At 45.2% G+C, this 21,874-nt stretch overlaps 1 long non-coding RNA gene across 16 annotated transcripts in view; it reads right to left on the bottom strand.

The window, feature by feature from the left end:
• Positions 1-21,874, bottom strand: part of LOC102555048 (uncharacterized) — an 87,805-nt gene that overhangs the window by 7,597 nt on the left and 58,334 nt on the right. The window lies entirely within an intron of this gene.

Below are 21,874 nucleotides of genomic sequence, written 5' to 3'. Positions count from 1 at the left end.
TATAAAGAAAGTAATGAAAAATATCATTAATTTAGAGAACCAGATGCTCAAGTAAGAACTTACACTTAAGGAAACATATATATATGTTAAACGGGTAAAAATCTGACTATGAATAAGACCCTGAGACTCTCTTTGGGTCACCAACTCACACCTAGCACCATGCAGAGTCGACACCCAACAGTTGTGAAACAAAATGAATATAAATAAATAAACAGCTCCCCTAAGGACAGTTGCCTTGAGTCTTCAGAGAGTAGGCAGCAGCTACGATCTTGAAAAGCCTCCCCTTTTCCTGTGTATTATTAAACACGGCATTAGCAAATCACTAGACTAAAAACAGGAAAAGATGATTCTAGTAAATGATCTCTCTCTCTGCTCAAGTGCGAGAAGAGTGATTGATTTGATTCCCCCATCCCGATTCCAGAACAAAGACCTTGCCTTTGTGTCAAGGTTAATCAGCCCAGCACATTTTCAAGTCTGCCTCTCCTCTCAGGCTCCCACCTGCACCCTCTCCATTTGCTCCCTTTTCTCAGTTATTAAGAAGGTTGGCATCAGGCCCCAGGCCCCACTTGTATAGCAGCCGGAATTAAGACTAGAGCACCTCCTAACCTTGTCTCTGTCATTCATTTGAGGCCAGCCTGGTTTTCAGAGCCAAGTTGTGGCCTCACCTTCAGTGATGCAGGAAGAAGTTAGACTGTAGAGGAGAACCAGAGTTTTGCAATAGAGTCAGTGGGGGAAATAGAGCCTTGTCAAGAAAGGAGCCTTTGAGTATTGTCCTGTGGGTTCTATTTGCCCACCTTCCTCTCAGATCTAGATCATACCCTTAGAGAAAGAATGGCCATTGGTGAACTGTGGATATAGGATACGAGTTGGGTGGGGCTTAGTTCAAGGTCTCAGGCAGGTTTGCAGAAAAGGAGAGTAGAAGAAAAGGTGAGGGAGAAGGTTGAGCTGTTTGTGGAGGAAGAAGAGGACAAGGAAGGTAGGCTAATCAGTGGGAAGAACAGAGATGGTACAAGGTTTTTGTAGTGTGTGCACATGTGTGTGTGTGTGTGTGTGTGTGTGTGTGTGTGTGTGTGTGTGTGTACAGAAAACACATGCACACACATGGACCCACAGCAGCACATACTGTTGAATGGTCACTGTCAGATGACTCTATAAGATTCATTCTAATCTGAGACCTGACTGTGCAACTTTTAGGTGCTGCTCTAAGATCGGCCTCCCTGACTCAACCCATGAAGAACTTAGTGGAACACTAGTGTGCTTGTCCTCCACAGTCCCACTCTGTGCCTCAAGCTGTCTTCTTCCTGCTTCCTTGTGCTACTGATAGTTGGAAGCCTGGCAGCAAAATAAGACTAACCTCATTGCTTGTACTTGGGCTTTAGGTAACTGGCACTAACTGATCATCAGAGCCTCCTCTGAGGCAGGTTCTTATAGGAGAAGGTGGCAAGGACAGAATCATAGATAATGAGGCTATGTTGACTGTCTTCTGGGGGTTAGAAGCCAAAGAGGCCTCAGCAATCACTCAACCCCATCCTGTTACAAAAATGAGAACTGTAACCACTCCAGAGAAAGAAGGGAAGGGAACACCACATGATCTGGGAACATATCTCTGACATCTCAGATACTGTCCCCTACATAGTATAGGAGTCAACCTTACTGCTTCACTGTGTACCCACCTCAGAAAAACTAGGCAAGGTCAGCAATATCACCCGTGATAACCTGAGCCTGATCAGCCCCAAAGCAAGATCTCCGAGGTCCTACCTGTCCCCTTTACATCCTTTCTGTGCTTCCCTCTTCAGGGCACAGAGGATGCTTCTGCAGTCTGCACCTGAGATCCCTGAAACAGGAGAAATGTGGAATGGCAAAGAGTCTTTGAGGGTATTTCAACCCAGAGGGACAAAGCCTATGTTGGCTCTGTTTATAATAAAAGTCACCCCTGTCCTTCATAGGGCCCAGAGAAAAGGTTAATGCTAGGATTTGTGTTATGTGAGTGTGGCCCCAGGGATTCATACATTGGGGTCTTTATCCCCAGTGTGGGGACATGGAAGAGGACATTTAGGAAGTAGGACATGGGAGTCACTTGTACTGTTTTTGGCACGGATAAAAGTGGTTCTTTTGGGATACTGACTTCACTCTCATGAGAGAGTTGCCAGAGAAGAAGCAAGCCTGCATCCTCTCCATCCACTCTCGAGCTGGCTTCTCGCCTTGTGATGTCCCCTCCCTTTTCTAACATATACTTGCCATGATGCCAGCACTAGGATTTCCTTACAGTGCAGGAGAATACACTGTGATGGGAGATATACACACTGGTTGAATAGGTTGCTTCCAGAATCTCTGAGCCACAAGGTATGACCTTACTATTTCCCAACAATTCAGTGTTCAGGATCTCCTGCAGAGCAGCCTACCCATGACTAGGCAAATATTGAGTCCTCACCCAAAAAGCATGATGACAGTGGTGAAGTCAGAACCTCACTGAACATTGCTCATGATATAATTGCTTTAAAAACTAATTCTGGAAAGTTTGGATTATTAAACAAGGAAAGAATTCAATGATACATCTTGATTCTAGAGTCCTTCAGAATGTTATCTTATTTCTGTGGTGTGTTTCCCATTGGTCCTGACAATGCTTAGCCCTTTGAGCCAAAGTTAGAAACTCATCTCTATGTGTTAAAACAGAAGAGCCAACAGCAAGGCCTTGATGCCAAGAAGCCCGAATATAAACAGATCATGAATCATCTTTCCTCACAGGTCTCTTGCCCTGACCACAACTTGGACTGTACTAGATTCAGGAAAGGACCTTGAGACATCCATGTCAGCAAACAGCAAATGGCAAGTGAATTTGAAACATTTGATCTGCATTTCCCTGATTGCAAGGAGCTCACTGAACCATACATAAGGGATTCTTTAGGTATCCATGAAGACTCCACCTCCAAGCTTATGAGCAAGGGATGGTACTAGAATTTCAGCTCTTATTCAAGACCCCGTAGGACCCCTCTGATCCCTGCAGAGGTTCTATTTGCTAATGAGTCAAGTCACAAGTCCAGGCTTTTGAAAACAATCCAAGTCTTGTGGAGTGAGGCTCAACTGACTAAAATGTAAATTTGGCAAGGACATGGTCCATTGGAAGACATCTCTTTTTATTTCACCCACGTAAAATAATGAGGTCTTTAAAAATTGCTCTAATTTTCTTGAAAAATAATAGCATTTGCAGTAGTATCAGTGGAGGGATTAATAAGGACAATAAAGCATACTCTGTAGACCAAGGAATGGGAGTGGAATGGGGAGTTGTGGTGTGAGCCAAGGCTTAGAGGAATGCTGTGTGCGAAGGCAATGAACATATGGAATAACTGAAGAGGCGAGCAAACGTAGCAAGAAATTAATTCAAGCCCCTGACTTATTTCAGGGAGGGAGGCCGGTCGACAGATGGTAAAACATCAGGAATGTGGGATTAAGATAAATTCTGAGAGGACAGGTGTGCTTCACTGAGTGGTCTTCCCTCCCTTATATTCACTGGTGTTTGGGCCCCAAGGCATTGCCCTAACACCCCTTTACCCTCTCCATGAGATGCCCACCCGAATCTGCCTTGCAAGTGGCCCCATGTCTCATCCCTGCTGTAGGGCTGATCTGTAATCCATCTATTTTGAAAAAAATGGGGTCCTCCTCTCTGCAGTGGGTATACTCAGGCTCCTTTAGTAATAAGGGGACCCCCTCAGTTGTGAACCCTTGTTGTCAATAGCTGGGAGTTGGGGGGGAATAAAAGCAAAGTTCTTCCACAAAATGTCACACATCATAAAGAGGTAGGTTGTGTTTCATTCCAGGAAAATGTAAAAATGTTTATATATCCAAAAGCACTGTGGCAAAATTAGACAAGTGCAAATGGTATTTGCTGTGTGTAACAGATCAGTGTCCTTAAGACTCAGAGAAATTTCACAAAGAAATTAGGGGGAAAAACACTGGTAATGAAAAGGAATAGCCCACTAAAAATATAAATGGTTAATAAATATACAAAAAAATTCTCATCCACTAGAGTGATAGAGTTAAAATTAAGAGTTACATATCCTTGTGCCTACAGAATTGATAGACAGGAAAATAAATGCAAGTGAATATTTTGGAAGAAGGAAAATAAATAGTTATTTCATGTCTTGGTCATGAGAATGCAAGTTGGTGCCATTTCTAGTTTAAAATTTGGCAAATTTATCAAAATCCATATAAACACCCACACTTTCTGATCATCAACACTTTGTTACAGAATCTTCCCTCAATTAACAGCAAAAAATACACTCAAAGATTCATATGCATACATTTTACTGCATCATCATTTAAAATATACAAGAGAAGATAGTAAAGTCCATTCATCATCAACAAGTATCTGTTATCTATGAGCTACTGTGTATCCTGCTGTGTTCTTCGTGGGAAGGCTGACAACAGAACAACTGGGAAACCTATGCACTGGAGCTTCTGTTGTAGATGAAGGTCCAGAAACAACCAAACACACTAGACCATGGCTGAGGGCCTTACCTTTTCTATTGAAAATGTAAAGAGCAAAGACAAGAAAAGAAAATGCCTTTTTAGCTGAAATATTAATCAGGTGCTGGAATAATGCTACAAATAGTACTTGGTGAATGGTCAGGAAAGTAAGATATTTAAAGCACTATAGGACATTATGAAGCAGTCACGCAGGAGACTGTCATAAAATCTCACATAGTAACTGCCATGGGGTTAACTAGGAGACAGACTCCACGGAGTCACGTGTTGAATGTGTGGTCCCCAACTACTGATGATACCCTGGGAGATTGCAAAAGCTTTAGTATGGGGGTCTAATTGTAGGAAGTACATCAGTATGGACAGGACTGGCCTCCAGTATTTTACTTTGCTTCTTATATTTTTGGTTGTGAGCCTAGCCTTTAACGGCTGAGCCATCTCTCCAGCCCTTTACTCTGCTTCTTAATCACCACAAAATGAACAGCCTTTTCCATAAGTTCATACCGCCATGATGTTATATCCAAGAACACAAGGTACTGACCCTACTAAAATCATAAGCCACTGTATTTCTTCCTTGGGTAAAAACTTAACTATTAATAATCATTTTATCGGGGTTGAGGATTTAGCTCAGTGGTAGAGCGCTTGCCTAGGAAGCGCAAGGCCCTGGGTTCGGTCCCCAACTCTGAAAAAAAGAACCAAAAAAAAAATCATTTTATCTTTGTGTGCATGATATGGAAGGCAGGCATATGCCATGGTCCGCATGTGGAAGTGAAAGGAAAATTTTGTGGAGCTAATCTGTCCTTTTAAGTTTTCTCCTTTTAAATTGTTCTGTCAGTTATTTTGTGACAATAACACAAAAAGAAGTTATTAAGCACAGAGATTTGTATCATTAAATTGCACCTGCTACTGAGATTAAAACCCAGCGTGTGATTCTTAGGCCCTTGGAATTTGTCTGTGAGAGGAAGTTGAAAGATCTTGGAGATAGAGATTAGAGAAATCATAGAATATTGCAACATAGCTTAATGGGTGACTAGAATGTCAGTCAGAAGTCAGGCACTGAAAACCTGACTCACAAGGCTTCGGATGGGCGTGAAGATTCCATTGAGAATTAGATTCTGGTTGTGACATGGTTGATGCTAGCTGGTTTTAGCCAAATTTTCACTGTAGTTGGGAACAAATAGAAGAATATGAAGGTTTGAAAAACTTACAGATGGGCCAGAAAACAAACATGTGAAGGTTTGGCTGTTGAAAAGCTTGGCCACTCCATGAAAAGGGGACATGCTTTTCAAAAGGGCAATAGGAAAGATGCTCGAGGGAATCTCTGGGATTGACTGGACCCCATGTCAGTTCAAGGGTATCAAAGAGGAAACTCTTTTGGAAGACTCCCTTGAGAAGAGAGTTCAGTATGTTGCTTGCAGAAGATCATTCAGGAAATTGTTTCTCCAGGAATCACTACAAGGCATTTAGACACCCAAGCATTCAGTGCTGTTCGCCATAGTGTAAGGGAAGGGGAACAGCCACCACTTGAGGTAGTGGCCAACTTTGTATTGCCTATGTTATCTGTCTTTGCAGGTTTTTTTTTCATCTTTATTAACTTGGGTATTTCTTATTTACATCTCGATTGTTATTCCCTTTTCCGGCCTCAGGGCCAACATCCCCCTAGCCTCGCCCTCCCCTTCTCCATGGGTGTTCCCCTTCCCATCCTCCCCCCACCACCACTCTCCCCACAGCAATCACACTCACTGGGGGTTCAGTCCTGGCAGGACCCAGGGCCTCCCCTTCCACTGGTGCTCTTACTAGGCTATTCATTGCTACCTATGAGGTTGGAGCCCAGGGTCAGTCCATGTAAGTCCCTGGGCAGTGGCCCAGTTGCTGGAAGTTCTGGTTGGTTGGCATTGTTGTTCATATGAGGTCAAGCCCCTTCAAGCTCTTTCAGTCCTTTCTCTGATTCCTTCAACGGGGGTCCCATTCTCAGTTTAGTGTTTTAATGATGGCATTCGCCTATGTATTTGCTGTATTCTGGCTGTGTCTCTCAGGAGAGATCTACATCCGGCTCCTGTCGGCCTGCACTTCTTTGCTTCATCCATCTTGTCTAATTGGGTGGCTGTTTATGTATGTGCCACATGTGGGGCAGGCTCTGAATGGGTGTTCCTTCTGCCTCTGTTCTAAACTTTGCCTCCATACTTCCCTCCCAAGGGTATTCTTGTTCCCCTTTTAAAGAAGGAGTGAAGCATTCACATTTTGGTCATCCTTCTTGAGTTTCATGTGTTCTGTGCATCTAGGGCAATTCAAGCATTTGGGCTAATATCCACTTATCAATGAGTACATACCATGTGTGCTTTTCTTTGATTAGGTTACCTCACTCAGGATGATATTTTCCAGTTCCCTCCATTTGCTGATGAATTTCATAAAGTCATTGTTTTTGATAGCTGAGTAATATTCCATTGTGTAGATGTACCACATTTTCTGTATCCATTCCTCTGTTGAAGGGCATCTGGGTTCTTTCCAGCTTCTGGCTATTATAAATAAGGCTGCTATGAACATAGTGGAGCACGTGTCTTTGTTATATATTGGGGCATCTTTTGGGTATATGCCCAAGAGAGGTATAGCTGGGTCCTCAGGTAGTTCAATATCCAATTTTCTGAGGAACCTCCAGACTGATTTCCAGAATGGTTGTACCAGCTTGCAATCCCACCAACAATGGAGGAGTGTTCCTCTTTCTCCAAATCCTCGCCAGCATTTGCTGTCACCTGAGTTTTTGATCTTAGCCATTCTCACTGGTGTGAGGTGAAATCTCAGGGTTGTTTTGATTTGCATTTCCCTTATGACTAATGATGTTGAACATTTCTTTAGGTATTTCTCAGCCATTTGGCATTCCTCAGCTGTGAATTATTTGTTTAGCTCTGAACCTCATTTTTTTAATAGTTATTTGTCTCCCTGTGGTCTAACTTCTTGAGTTCTTTGTATATTTTGGATATAAGCCCTCTATCTGTTGTAGAATTGGTAAAGATCTTTTCCCAATCTGTTGATTGCCATTTTGTCCTAACCACAGTGTCCTTTGCCTTACAGAAGCTTTGCAGTTTTATGAGATCCCATTTGTCGATTCTTGATCTTAGAGCATAAGCCATTGGTGTTTTGTTCAGGAAATTTTCTCCAGTGCCCATGTGTTTGAGATTCTTCTCAACTTTTTCTTCTATTAGTTTGAGTGTATCTGGTTTGATGCTTTGCAGGTTTTTAATTTCATGAAGGTTTCTTGAAAGTCAGACAAGACATAGCAGAATTAAAATCCCTATAGATAGTGTTGCACGAGGCATTGATAGTAAATTTGCCAGAGAGAGCTCAAGAAGTTAGAGATACCAGAAATGTAGCATGCCTGTTGAGAAAACAAATGGAGTCAACACAGGAAAAAGTTGGCTGTGAATGATAGGGATGTAGGAGTGGGGTTCCCAGGGTTGTTGGAGTTCACATAATGGCACCACTTACCTCAGATGGCAGACATTGAAATATAGAACTTAGTGTTTGTCCTGATAGGTCTCAGTGTTGCTGTGGTCCAATCCATCCTTTTATTCTCTTGTTCTTTCCTGTCATAATGAAGGTATCTATTCTATGTTACTGTATGTCAGAAGTTTGTAAATAATTATGTTTTATGGGAACCACATTTGAGAGATTTCCTTAAGTCTTGGTAAAGATTGCAGAGTTAAATTTTTGAATCACGATGGAATTATTGAGATTGAACTCTTTGACTCAAGTTGTAACTGAACTGGAAACTCTCCTTGTTAGCTGGCATTCACAGTACTAGAAGGGACTATGGAGGCTGCTGGGGTAAAAAAAACTCATGAGTGGTCTCAAACAGCTTTAGACCATGCACACTGCAGTTCTGACCTGCCAAGCAATATGTGTTCACTGCAGCAATAGTGGCATGGCTATCTCAGGGTAACCAATCACTTTGTGATTGGACCAGAGGCCTGTGCCATGGGAGAGAATGCATATTTGGCACTATAAAGCTTATGCTGGAAAGACATGGGGCCAGGAGAGGAATATACTACTGTTATTTCTCTAAGTGGATATGTTGTCAAACTGCCTTCTAAATGTGTGTGCTTGTAGACTAGTTCTGCTCTCAGTCTCTGCAGAGAGTGGTAGCTAACACAAAGATTCACATCTGGTCAAAGTGCCAGTAATAAGTAACTGTTGAGGACATAGCCTAAACAGGACATATTACTTCTCAAAGCCCAAGAAACATCAAGGAAGATGGGGGTAAGAATTAAGAGCTGGAGGACTGCCGTGAAGGATTTCCAACTGAATTATGACACAGTTGATGAATCATGAACACAGAGCAGCAGTGGATGCCTGCACATGACTGTGGATATCTGCATATGACTGTGAATATCTGCATATAGCTGGACTCTTTGACGTCCCATCATACAAGGTGTCCATATGCCTCCCAGGACTGAGCATTCAATAGTGTATGATGGCTGGAGGAGGTATCCCTGGGGCCTCAGACTTCCTGAGAAGTTGCTGTGGAAAGTTGGGGAATCAAGGGTGGTGCCATTTTCTTCTATGGTATAGCAATAGGGGCTGAATTTGGGAAGAAGAGGTTCAAAGGAAAATAATAATAGAAGTCAAAAGAAGTAAATAAATAAAACCATTATATAAATGTGTGTATGAATAAAATGGACAAAAATTAAAGAATTAAAAGATAAAAAAAGATTTGGACTCATGGGAAGAGACTAAGTGCATCTGGCACTATGGGAGTGGTCAGGAGGCTTTGGGGACCAGGGAGAAAGTGCTATAATGGGAGGTGAAAGTCTCTCAAAGATTAATGCATTGAACACTGGGGGCCACCTGGTGGTGCTATTTGTGGGGTTCTGGGAACTTTAAGATGTAGGATCTAACTGGAGGAAGCAGGCTGAAGAATAGGTGTGCCTGTGAGCCAGTTCCTCCTCTCTACCTCTCTGTCTATGGTTCCGCCCCTCCATCTTATGCTCTTACCAACAATGATGCTCTGCTCAAGGGAGCAGAGCTAAGCACCTATGGGCTGAACGCTCTGAAATTATGATATAAAATGAGTCCTTCTTTGTTTAAGTTTATTTTTTTTTCCTCAAGTGTTTGGTCACCATTCTATACAAATAAAAGAACAATTAATGACATAACATGAAGACAGAAGTCACTGGAACAAAAGCCTACAGTAACCTTCATCTCTCTTGGATGAGATGACACACTGTGCTTTGTTCTGTTTTCAAAACCATGTCCTGCATTTTCAAAATGTCAACCTGAGTGTGTACTTAATGTGAAAAATACACACAGAAAACAAACACACGAAAGGGCTCTGATTTCTCCCTACTAAGCGACTTGGAAGTATGCCTCTGATCTGATAAAGGCTTAGCAGGAGAATCAAACAGGACCAGAGCTGGAGAGCAGGCACAGGTCTCTGCTGGTCTACAAAATGGTTGCAATGGAGATCTCTGGGCTCTGTTCTACAAAACAAGCTCAAATCTGGGTGTCTGCTGTGTGTGGCTCAATGTCAGAAGTGGGACCCTCTGGCCCCTCATGCTAATGTCCTTGCCTCAGCTCAAGCCCATGAACTCCAAAGAGCATCCACTACCTGGTTATTGAACGAACTCTTCAAAAAATAGTCATGCTACTGCATTTTAGACTTAACTGGAAGGAACAACGGAACTATGAAAAACGTGTTTCACAAAGAAGACTGGTTTCAGAGAAAAACAAATACATCGGAGCAGTCTAGTTACAAGAGAAGACATTACACCCCAAATAGGCAGCATTTATATTACCTTGATTGCTCAGATTGCTTCAGTTTATAAAACGCACACACCATGTAAATCACATCTGCTTTCCACATTTCTCTAAGTGGAGTGGGGGCGGCTCTTATCTGCCCTTGACAGAGGTGGCAAGTGACCCACAGAGCAGCAACTTCCCACCAGGGGCCCTGACTTTTGTGTCCTCCAGGTGGCAAGATGATAAACCTGAAGCCTTTGCCTGTGGCTGCTGCTGCTGGGCTAACAGATAACAGATAAGGGAAGTCCTGTGCTCCTCCCAGCACCAGGCCTGGGAGCAGTTCATCTTGTGCTCTCCATCCCCCCCAGATTGGATTTGGCATTTTTAAACCCTCAGATTATAGCCTCTCACGGCTGAGTCTGGGGTTTATGAGAAAATGGATCTGAAGCCAGCAGCCCGTGCATGGGAGAAACCTCTCCAGAAAGGCCAACCTTTTCCTCTGTGCCTCCATCGACCAGGGTTGCAAATGCCTCCCCTGGTGGGGCCAACCAGCCAGCCTTCCCGCCTGCCTGCAGCCTCAGTGCTTTGGAAGGCTGCCAGCCTCTGCTGCTGTTTAACACTTTGCAGGAGGCAGCCCCTAACACTGGCTCCGGCATTTGGAAGAAAGGAAAGGGATCGATGAGTCTGTAAAGCTGGGAGGGGAAATGTGAAACACATTCGGGGTTAGCAGCAAGGAAAGGTGCGGTTTGAAGAGGTGCATGATACTCTGTGGATACAAGAAATTAAAATTCAGAGGCCCAGAGAGAGGGTTAAGGAATCTTGCAGGTTTATGTGCTAGTCTGTGCCTCTGACCAGCCAACTAAACCAGGCCCTGCCTGGCAGATGCCCCATTGGGGCTCTCTGTTCATCTATGTTCTATCTTTCAGGCCTCTGATTCTTCATGTTTTGTTTCTGCACCTAAAAGTAGGGTGATCTTGAGGTCCTGAAGTTAGTGGAAAGTCGGAACTCCGACCTTTGTCCATAGACCTGTCCACAGACAGTCCTTGGAGACTCTGCAGTTGTGGGATGCCTGCATCTGCAGTAGATGTCAGCCAGTCTATACTGCAGATATCTCTTCCTTTCTAGTGTCCAGCAGAATCCACATTACCCAGAGTCCCATTCAGCCATTTTCTCCCATACAATGCCTGAGTCTCAGATGCTCATTTTAACCCTCATAGATTCCCAACAGATGATAAAGAATGTGAATCTCATGGTGACACACTGCCCAGGGAAACAGCAACCAGGCCACAGACTCTGTTCTCCACTTCTTTGTGTGTCTTGCACGGCCCCTCTCAGCCTCCGTCTCCTGTACTCTCTACTTTGCCGACCCAGCTAGTATTTCTGCTGAGAGGCACCTGCACTTCCTTCCATAAAACTACTGTGGCTTCAGCCTCCTTTCTCCATAGCTTTGAGGCTGAGCTCTGGGCCTGGGGCTATACTTCACCTCATCACCCCTCCTGAGGCAACCCCCAACCCTATTCAGACCTTAATGAGTCCTTCTGGTGCTTTCTGTCTGGAAAGCCCTATGTGCTTCCCATATGGTCTGTACTTGCCAGGGTAAAGACATGAGCAATTTGAGGACAGAGAGGCCTGATTTCTAGCTGGACGTGCTGACATCCAATGAGCTACTCGATCTTCCTGTGTCTCAAAGGAAAAAGGGCAATAAACTACCTCAAAGGGTCTTGAGTAGACTTGTTATCCTGCAGCTGAAAACACATGCAGTGGTTGCCATAGTGACAGCCATCGTCACATTAAATGTGCTTCCAGGCGCTCTGCCCTCTAGGTTTCTTTCACACACCCCCAACTGCCCTTCTACATGAACCCCTGACCCCTTATGATCAATGTATGAGCATCCAGACTCCCGCGTTCCCCTTTCCTAGAACCTCTCAAACCAAGCCCACTTGAGAGTCTTTATCTACTTCATCGTGTTCCTAGCTGTGGGGCCGAGTGTGGGAAGGTGACCTCGGTGACACTGCACCTTGGAGAAGGTCAGGCTCTGGAGTGGTTCTAAGGAGACGCTATCTTTTCCAAGGCACTGACTGCATGACATGGGATGAGACATAGAGTGAGGCTTCAGTCAATGGTGGGACTGTGCATGTTGTGTAATTAACCTGCTTGGTGGGAACAAAGGGGACACTAGTGGTAACTGGCTTGGAAGCCCACAAGGTCATAAGTGAGGAGTGAAAAGAGTGAGTTGATACCTGACATTGTTAGCACGATAAATCTAGGCAGTCGTTTTGAGACAGAATTAATAATCTTAGGGAATATATGCTTGTGTGTGTGTGCTTATATATGTGCATATATAAAAATATACACACATATGTACATGTGTGCTTTGATGGAGATATATATATGTGTGTATATATATATTATATATATTCCAAACTCTGAAGTGTGTGTGTATGTATATATATATATATTCCAAACTCTGAAGTGTGTATGTATATATATACATATATATATATATATATATTCCAAGCTCTGAAGTATGTGTGTGTGTATAATACAAACTCTAAAGCACAAAGGTGGAGACATTAATGACACCATCATTGATGGCAACCGATTTCTACAATGCTTCAGAGGTAGGAAGAGGGCACGTTAAGTTAGGACAGGAGACAGAACTAGATGCTCCAGGGCTGCTAGAATGACTGTGCACTTCCAACAGGTTGGGGACTCGCGGTTGGGATTGTGGCATGCTGACATGTCTGACAAATGTAACTTAAGCGAGAAGGGGCTTATTTGGCTCACAGTTCAAGGTACTATCAGTCCTGTTGGGGTCATTGAGGCAGGAGGAGCATCTGATCACATTCTACCCACAGTCAGAAGCAGAGAGCGATGACCCCATGCATGCTGTTCAGTGCCATTCTCTGTTTTATTCAGTCTAGGATCATTGGCCCAACAGAATGGACCTGCCCACAATTTAAGGATGGGTCTTCCCATATCCATTGATAGAATCAAGATGATACCTTGTTGAGAGGCACATCTCCCATGTGATTCTGTCAATTGACAATTAACACTAACCATCACAAGGTAGGAAAGCAAAGTCTATGTGCCCATGTGAGACTCAGCCTATGGTGGTAATAGCTGGGAGTGAGGCCAATGGCCTGAAGAGAAACTATATTGGAACAACTCAGAAAAAAATAGTCCCTAATGATTCATTGGTGGGCTCATTGCTAGGGCTGATGAATCATCATAGCAGAGACTGATATGATAGGTTGCTGTAGGTAGCCAGCAACTGATATGATAGGTAGCCAGGTTTCAAAGCCATGGTGAATGTGGCATATAGCGGTTTTCTCTGAATTAAAACCCTCCATTCTGAAGAGTCCAGAATGTAAACAACTCACAAGTCTCAGTAAACCCCTAAAACTTATGAGATCCACAAGACTATTCCATTCCCAAATGTCCTAGTTAGGGCTACTACTGCTGTGATCAAAAGCAACTTGGGAGGGAAGGGTATATTTCAACTTACACTTCCACATCACAGTCCTTCAATGAGGCAACAGGAACTCAAACAGGACAAGAACCTGGAGGTAGAAATTTATTCAGAGTCCCTAGGGGAGCATGACTTACTGCCTTGCTCCTATTCCTTCATCAGCCTGCTTTCTTACAAACTTCCAGGGAGAGTGTTACAGGAAAGACAACAGATGACATGGTTGTCATAAGGAAAGCATGAGGTACAATATTCCTGCCCACCGGTTGGTCTAGATCACATATGTTCCTGTTGCTTCTGATGATTCCATTTCAGTCAGCCTTCCTCATCACTGCCCAGATTCTCCAGCTTGCTCAGGCTAATTCATCTTCAGAACTAGAGCTCAGTCGTGCTATATAATAACTGTGCTTCCAAAAGGCTGTCAGAGTCAAAATCCCCAGATCTCTGGAAGTAGTCTTATCTGCAGTCTTTGCATAGTTATCAATATGAAAGTCTCATAACCCTGTATCCAAGGGTCTTTAAAGATAGTCACAGAGACATACAGTGGCATGCCCAGAGGGAAGATAGCACTGTGACCATAGAAGCAGAGGTTCAGGAGGTGGGGCTGGAACAAAGGACACTTGAGTCTCCAAAAGCTGGAATAAATAAGGATCATCCCTGTGTTCATTAGACTACTACTGTGACCCTGAAAATATTGAAGGAAGGAAAGATTTATGTGGCCCAGCCTTAGACACTTCACTCCTTTTCAGCAGGAAGACCTGGTACAAAAACCCCAGAGGAGAGTACAGTGAAAACATATGGGCCCAGGACCTCAAGGACCAGTGCCCCGGCTTCCTCCAATCACTTCGCTCTACCTTTCACACTCCCACCGCCCCCTGCTAGTTACCTCCTGTTTGATTCCATCAGATGGATTGAAGCGTTCATGAGGTCTGAGCCCACAAGATCTACTCATCCCTGATACACCCTCACAGACACCACCCCCGTGGGTGTGCTTTACTAATCTGTGCTCTCTCAGTCCAATCAAATTGACAGTAGGTTCACCGGCTGACTCTCTCAGAGGCTTCAGGGGGATCACCGCATTGCCAACACCTGGCTTGGGGATTTCGAAGCCAGAGCTGTGAACGAATCAGTCTCTGTTGTTGTAAGCCTCCTCATGCTAATGTACACAGCAGCCTGCAACGCTCTCACTCGGGGGACCTCAGCTAGGTTCCTGGTCCCACAAAAGGGCCGATTTCCACTTCTCTGCAGTGTCTTATCAAAAGTTGAAATCTCTGTCGCAGGGCATTTAGAGCCTCAGGAGTCAGAGCCAGGCAAAGGAACCCAGGATCCGACTGGGACTGGTTTTGCCCCAACAGAGCTCCAGAGAGGTCAAGACGACATTACATCTGCCCTCCTGTGCTCCCACTCAAACTCGACTCCATTCTGTCCCTGGCAGCCTCAGTAGTAACTGCGATGGGTGAAAGACATAAAAATTAGGATCAAGCGCTCTCACAGTGAGCCCTCAAACAGCAAATTTCTTCTCCATTCTCTATCACTCTAATAAATGTATCCCTTAAAGCTTATTTATTCCCAAGGATTTCCCCCTGTCACGTTATTTCAGTGTTGTGGGCACACTTTCAATGCACTCACAACCTTCAAAATGGGTCAGAAGTGGATAAAAGACACATGTGCTTTGCCTTAGTAAATCTATTTGTGTCTTTAAGCCCTTGGTCTGCCTCAGAGTCCTTGAGGATGAGTCCAACCCTCCTGTAAAAATCTCAGCAGCTGAGAGCAAGACTAGGTCCCCCAAGGGTAGTGCTAAGCTTCTGAGAGCTGGGGAAGAGTGACCGGTCTGCAGCAGATCAGGCATTGCCACACTCTCTGGAGGGGGATGGGGGTAGAAGAGGCAATTTTATGTGATGCTTGGGTGCTGGTGGGTCTCTGGGCCTCTGGGAATCCAAGGCTTTGAACCACTGCCCACTGCCTACACAGAAAGGTCACTGAACCTTTCCAGCACCAAGTGCAGGCCCTTTCACATACTGTGCACAGTACTCAGATGCCTGGCATGCCCTAACAACACAGCCTGCCTTCTCCAGGAAGTTCCCAGCTCTGGTTCCCTCACATGATAGCCTCCCTGGGGAGTCTGTTCTCAATAATGAACTGGCTCCTGCAGAATCTCATGGTACCTACAAGGAGACAGGGCCATTTTTAACCGGCTCCTTCTGAGTTGAGACTTTTCCACGAGCGCCCTCACCTCACACTGAAGGACTCATCTTCCCACCTCAGAGTACACAGTACATCGGAGGTGCCTTCCCCATAGCCTGGCTGATGGGCTCTACGCTACAGCAACCTAGTTCCCCAGTGTCTCACTAGCATTGTGCCCAACACATGGGGAATAGACAATAAATATTGGTTATTTGTAAAGTACAATACCGAGCTTACTTTCCCTGGAAATAAAAGGAACGCCTCCTCTCCATGGGGCGATGAGATGGAGTATAACTCAAATCCACGCCTGTGACATTTTTAGGAGAGAGAAACCTCATGGTAATGCTCCTCCTGCAAAACCCCTTCTAAGTGTCTACTTGAGCCTTTGTGAGCATCAGTCATAGATGCTAAATTGTGCTCTCCGGTAAAACCTGGATATAGATGCTGGGGAAATGAGAGGCATCTCTCCCCTTTAAGGAAGCTGTCTGTGTAGCCCTGAAGTGTCCCTGCATCCCTCTGGCTACCCTGAAGACCAGGCTGAAAAACCCATAAAAGAGCATGTTCAAGACCTGCCCAGGGGTGCTGTTTTGGGGTACTGAGAACAGCCCTGTTCTGCAGGGGAAACCAGAGCTTCCCTCCTATAATGCTCCTTCCAAACTTTTATACTCATTCTGCAGGGAAGGATATGGCTCCAGCATCTAACAGAAGAAGTACACACACAGCCTCTGATCTCAGTGTTTCTTCTTAACGTCTTATACTAAAAACTGGCACAAAGCTTCCGGGCCCACCCATGAGCCCTACACCTTCTGTATGGCATCTCAGTGTTTGGGCAAGCAGCCAGTCTCAGGCCATCTTTACAATGTGTCATAAGCACACAGAATGTCATCTGGTCCTGATTAAAAATCACCACATGGAGAGCAGCCATTTGACTGAGGAGGTCTGAGAGCAGCTGACGGCTGCTTACAGTCACTGCCCAGGCAGGCTCAGGCATGAACATCTTTCCATCGAGAAGTGGCTGGATACCCTGACACCACCCCTTTCTGAATGATATGGCCTGACTTGATATTCACGTTCTAGGTAAGGACGAGAGAAGAGGAAGCCTGAGTCCTCTTTGCAAGGCCCTCTGGATGGATGGGGCATAGACCTGCATCCTTCTGGTCTGTCCCAAGGTACAAAGTCACATGCAAGGGAGAGTCGGCTATGGGTCTGCTCTCTGATGGGCAAAACCACATGGAGGTGATGCTTTCCAGGTCACAGATACATCACAGAGAAACAACCCTTCTAGAACAATATCTCTCCGCATGCAGGGACGTTTGGTAAATACCACTCACAGACTGTTTAGGAGGATCCTTTTAGGTGTCAGAGCTGAGGTGAAAGAGACTTGGGCCTGAAGCATGGTGGACATTTCCTGGGTTTCATTCAGGTCCTAGCTTCTCTGTACGTCAGTGCAGGGTCATCATTGTGTTTAGCCGCACGTGACTTCACTGGCAGGTATTCCATCAGTGACTGTTCTTCCTCTGGGCAGACAGATCCAGTGAATGCCAACATAGCCGGGAGGTCTCTTCCACAGTCAGTGCTCTTCCTGTCTCAGAGCTTGAACTTTCTTTAGTCCCTGTATGAGAAACATAGTCCTTCATCTCTCCTCATGTGGCCAGCACTGAGCACAGCCTGACAAGGTCTTGGGAAGAAGCTGGACGCACAGTGACTCTAGAGAAGGTTCAGAGTTCAAGACAGCCTATCCCTTATAGAACTGGGATATTGTAGAAGCCAGACCTTTAAGATTTGTGTGACCTTAAAGTCACTATGCTAGTCCTATAGTGTGATTCTAGGAGAAGCACCTAGCGAGTATATCGTTCCACCCTGAGGGCTGTCTGTCTTTTAGAGCTTCTCAGTGTTGGGACAAGCACTCAGCCCCTTGGCTACCTTTGTGATATGCCGTGCGCATCTAGAGTATCATCTGATACAGATTGCACCTGGAGAGAAGCCACAAGACTGATGCAGGCTCAGACAAAGAATAAGCTTCTCACAGAGAAGCAAGCTCTGGGTTGTGGCTGGATGCAGGAGCCATGATTTGTTTTAAAGAACAGCCTTATTGCCACTGTGGCCACGTAAAACTCCTTAAATCAATGCCCGATGATCCCAAACAGCCTTAAAGGAAATTGGCCAACCCCTCAGTCTTCAGTGACCTGTGTCTGTCTATGCCCTTGACCTCTGGTCACAAGTGTGCATTGATGTTCAGGGCCTGCTCTAATCAGTGGGGTTCTACTTCTGCATTCTTCCCACATACTTCTGGTCATTCATGCCTGTAAACTTTGGCTGAGAAATGCCAAGCCCTTTCTCCGTCTTTCTCTAGCAGAAGAGCCTACTATTCTGAACGCTCATCAGTGTTCACAGCCGGTGAGAGATGAGCATGTAATTCACATGGAGCCTACAGCTTAGCTTCCACTCCTCACTATGCTTCCTAGTCAGCTCCAGCCAAGGTGATTCGCAATTCAGGGTAGAAGAAAATAGCAGAGACATCTAGAAAAGGACAGTGAAGCTGGAGGTCAGTAAATATGGGCTGGGACCTTCCCCTGACCCATGAGGTGTGACACACAGTTCAGCAGAAAGAAAAACATCCTTCCTCTCTTGTGTTTTCTGCTCAGTGGCACAGGGTAGGTAAGTAGGAAGTATGAGCTGCTGTCTCCTAGTTGGTCATCTCAATTATGTCCACAGACTCTGGAGAAGAGACAGGGAAAGCCTCTTCCTCTGTATCCTGCAGGGCTAAAGGATGGAATGATAGTGCTTCCCAGATGCATAGTCCCAGTCTTCAGAAAAGAATAGGTAAAGGCATCATTCCTTAGGTGCTCACCGTCTACACCCATCACAGTCAGTGCCTTAATCACAGTGGGTTCCAGCAGGTTTCAGCTAGTCTAACTGCCCCTAAGTCAACCATGGCTAGTGACCTGCTTGCCTAGGCCTTATTGCCTATGCTTCTCACTATAATGATAATTGACTAAAACTCTGAAACTGTAAAGCATGCCCTTGATTAAATGACGTCTCCCATGTTCAACCTCTGTTCAATGTGGAATCCAGTCTTCCACTCCTTCAGCACCATGTCTGCCTGCATGCTGCCATGCATCTCACTGTGGTGATAATGGACTTGACCTCTGAAACTGTAAGCTAGCCTCAATTAAATATTTTTCCTTTAATAGAGTTGCCTTGGTCATGGTGTCTCTTCATAGCAATGAAACCTTGACTGAAACCCCAGTTGAGAGAGGCTAGCCATGGAGGAAGTGATAACTGGGTAAGACTGTGGTTGGGCTTTGGTGACAGATCTCAGCAGCCTCTCTACCAAGGCTGGGTTCAACATGTGAGACCAGGAGAAGAATGAGAGATGATGTACTATCTCTGCTTCTCCTTCCTTCAGGTCTTTATACAGAGTCCCACTCTGTCAATCGACACATTCTAGAGTCATCTGAGAAAAGGGAACCACAGTTAAAAAAATTTCTTCCATCAGATTGGCCTGTAGATAAACCTGTGAGGCATTATTTCTAAGTTGTAATTGATGGGGGGATAGTCTATTGTGTGTGGTGCCACCCCTGGGCTGGTAGTCCTGAGGTCTATAATAAAGCAGATTGAGTAAGCCATGGGGAGTAAGCCAGTAAGCAGCACTCCTCCATGACTTTTCCTTCACCTCCTGACCTCAGGGTCTTACCTTGAGTTCCTGCTCTGACTTTTTTAGATAATGGATCGTGTTGTGGCAGTATAACCCAAATAAATTCTGTCCTCCCAAATTCTTTTGGTTATGGTATTTTACCACAACAATACAAACCCTAACTAAAAAATACAATATAGCCCAGGCTACCTTGTCTATGTAACCCAGAATGACCTCGAACTTGAGATTCTTCTGTATCCACTACTGTGTTCTGAGACTACAAATGTTGTTGTTGGCTTTGCTGCTGCTATGGTATTTTACCTGGGAACAATGAGGACAAAGCTGAGGTGAGGAAGGCTGAAGGAAAGCATTCAGCAAGAAAGATGAGACATTGGGCACTGGATGTCAAGTGGGCTTTATGTGCCGGACACCTGAATAGAGGTATCATTTGGAAAGTTGAACCAGACAGAGTCTAGAAATTTTTGTGAACTAGGGATGTGAGGCGCTGAGCCCTCCGACGGAGAAACATTTGAAACAAAGGGAAGGAAAAGTAACCAAGGGGTAACCTTGTGTCCCACCAAGGTTGCAAGGTCAAGATTCAAAGTCAGGTGAGTGGGTGCAAACCTTTAATCCCAGCACTAGGGAGGCAAAGGAGGGCAGATGTTTGTGAGTCTGAGACCACCTGCTCTGTATAGTGAGTACCAGGCCAACCATTGCTGTATAGTAGTGAGACCCTAGAAATTAGGAGACAAATAGTGAGCTGGGAGGTAACTGAGATGATATGATTCCGTGACCTCTGAGCAAGAAAGAAAGAGTAGTAGCAGGAAGACTAAGAGGCATCAGTAGACTGGAGTCCTGGTCCAGTCGATGACTACAGATCACACACCATGGGAAGAAACTGGAAAACCTGGGTGAAAGCCATCCCAGGTCCAGACGTGCTGCGTGTTTATGGTGATTCTACTTCACGATAATGGGGCAGATCTGCATTGGCTGCTACGACAAGACACCATAGCTGTTTGTAAACACAGAAACATGTGCCTTCTCGCTGTGGATGCTGGGATCCAGGATTAATGAGCCTGAAGAGTCTCCTCTGCTGAAGGCTCTCTGCCTCTAAAATGGCGCCTGTTGCTGAGCCCTCTTGTGGTCAAAAGCAGAAGTGCCAGGGGTTTCCACTTGCCCCAGCCCTTTTGTCAGGGCCTAAGACTATGAATGTGGAGCCCTCCCTACTCAGTCGAGGGGCACATGTATTCAAGGTACAGGGGTCTGAAGCTCTGAGGGGAGGGAAGTCTAGCTGAGCAGGAGCACGCCGGTGGGGCAGATGACCAGGAAACCTAATTTAATTTCTAGATAGGCAGTGTACTTATTTCTCCTATAGTACTCTCTTGGCAAGCTTGAGACTACTCGAGGAAATAGAGGTTCTTTCAATACGCAAATCCAGTGGTAAATATGGCAGGTGGGGTTTGGGAGGGTAGAAACCCTATGAACTACATGGTCCTTTCTTGGAACCACCATACCCCGTGGGAGATTCTTCACTGAGCAACCCATATTCCTCCTTTGGCCAAAGTCGCTCCCCAAATCCCTGTTATTCCTTCCTGGGAGAGCTCTGTGTCCACGTGCCTCTCTTACGCCATCCTCAGAGAGCCCCCATACTTACTTTATCTCCTTCCCATGTTTGGTTCATTTTTCCACACTATCAGTACCTCCTACCATCTTTGGGCGTGGGTCAGAACTATGTTGGGAGAATGTGGTATCACGGCTTGTGAGAATCTCAGATGCTGAAATAACCCATTCCCCCTTGTAAAGAGGAATGGATGCCAGACAGAGGAGGGACTCCAGGGAGTTAACAGCCTCCTTTGAACTCAATATCCAACACACTGCCCATTGCGTTCAGGTCATCCGGTCCACATCCAAAGTGTCAGATGCCTGAGGGAGGCACCTATTTCAGCATTCTCATGAGAGATGGGGGAAATCACTTCAAACTCCAGCATTGATTATGACCAAAGACCTTGGGGCCACCATAGTTCTACTTCTTGGTTAAATAAAAAGGACATTTCCTACTTCAACTCACCCTGGCACACTTGCCCAGGCCCACCCTGTCATGAAGATGGACAAAAACAGGCACGTGAATTTCTTCATATGTTGCAAAGACAAACTTTTTTTTAAAGCATCTTCCATTCTGCATCTGGTTTGTCTATTTCTCTGGTCTTCTCGGCAGAGAGCCAGGCCCTCCTTGTTCATTTTTAACTTACCAGAGCGTCTCCCCCTCCCCCTCCCCATACTGCTGCTGGGGAGGCCATTATCTTTTGAGCAATCAATGCTTGGCAGAGGCCCAGACAGAGGATGGCTGGGTCTGCAGGCTGTTCCTCAGCAGA

The sequence above is a fragment of the Rattus norvegicus genome, chromosome 6 (genome assembly GCF_036323735.1).
Source record: "Rattus norvegicus strain BN/NHsdMcwi chromosome 6, GRCr8, whole genome shotgun sequence".
Taxonomy (NCBI): domain Eukaryota; kingdom Metazoa; phylum Chordata; class Mammalia; order Rodentia; family Muridae; genus Rattus; species Rattus norvegicus.
This window is presented reverse-complemented; position numbering and strand designations above follow the sequence as displayed.